Source organism: Pinus tabuliformis, chromosome 8, assembly GCF_031772625.1.
Source record: "Pinus tabuliformis cultivar Carrire ecotype Pingquan chromosome 8, CPIR1, whole genome shotgun sequence".
Taxonomy (NCBI): Eukaryota; Viridiplantae; Streptophyta; class Pinopsida; order Pinales; family Pinaceae; genus Pinus; species Pinus tabuliformis.
The window spans coordinates 1,773,111,781-1,773,113,313 of record NC_142294.1 but is presented as its reverse complement, the minus strand read 5'-3'; positions in this window follow the sequence as shown (position 1 = coordinate 1,773,113,313).

The following is a 1,533-nucleotide window of genomic DNA, read 5'->3' as shown; positions in this document are numbered from 1 at the left end:
CCATGAGCGTTGCCATGTCCACAGGTATTTTTGGTGTTCATCTCCCTCTCGGTAGCACAAGCACAATGGACTTCGGGAGAGCAGAGTCAAAGGACACCGATGAGAACACAACATGGGTTGCAGCGAAGCAAGTGTCTATGAGCTTGCCTACCTATGAAGACATCAATTTGTTTGTAGACAAGACATAAAAATAAGATGGCAGCAACATCATAGTTATCAGCATCACAGAGAAAAACACCATTAGCAGAAAAGAAGGCAGCACACCCGCATGCGGCGAATGCAAGAGGAAGGTTGTTGACAACACAAAGCCAGAACAAAGTTGCAAGCTCAAGCAGATCCACTTGTGATGAAAGTAACTTTTGAGACTTAGGCTATAAGGTGACAGCGTGACATGAGGATCGCGTGAAGATAGAGAATGGAACAGAGAAGTAGTTGCATGTGCTGAAGAAAAAGCTCAAAGACGAACAGGAGCTGCATACATGAGAGAATGAGTTGCAACAGGAACAGGTACAGTAGCGAGTGCAATGTGAACTCACAGATGAAACTGCACTCGTACAAGTTATAGATCCATCCCAGCAGCTGGCACAAAGCAAACATGGTGAGTAGTGTTGTTGATCACATACAAGGGAATTCAACCGTATGCATGTCATTATGTGCACGCATGTGATCCCACCCATTCAGCACACTCACTGAGGCAAAGACAAGAAGCAGGTCAAACTGGAGGTTAAAATTCAGTTGATAGTTGATGTGCACGACCACCATCACACACTGGAAGATCATCATAGACTCTATGCATCAGTGTGTTTTTGGTTCAGCTGCACTCAAGAAGACCATGTGAATGTTAGTAGATGAGTTGGATGGAGGAGCCACACCAATGCACTGAGATGCAACAGACGCAAGAGGTCGCTTCAGCAAGATGTCACCATGGAGTGCATGCACACCATCACAGATGACTAAGCTTGGCATCAGCTCACCACCTCCACCGTCACAAGCATGTCAAAGAGTTGGTCTCACCACAATGGACTGAGTGTTAGTGATGTCTTGCATGGCTTTCTCAAGCCATTTTTTCTCACATGGGCACATGTGGATTGTAATGTAACATCATGTCAAGTGGAAGTTCAAGTGTCGATAGTTGGATGTAATAGTCATAAAGTAGATGAAGAGTCATGAGGGTAGATGAACTATCACAAAGGGGAATGTCAAGGGTCACCCCACCCTTTGCTATAAATAGAACCTCATAACTCATTGTAAAGGTTTTTGGTCAGCCAAGCTTCCGATAGGACTATCTTAGAGAGAGATTGGACAATATTGTAATGAGCCTTGGCTTCTCCACTATGGAGAGCTAGTACATCTCTTAGGAGGAGCAAGCAGTTCTAGCTGTAATGTTCTGCTGTCGGAGCTAGTGGTTAGACATGGATGTATTGTATGAATATAACTTACACTTATTAATATAATAGAGCCAACACGTTTCATGCATATGTTGTATTGTATTCTATGCTATCTGATTTACTCTAAATGATATATGTATTTGTT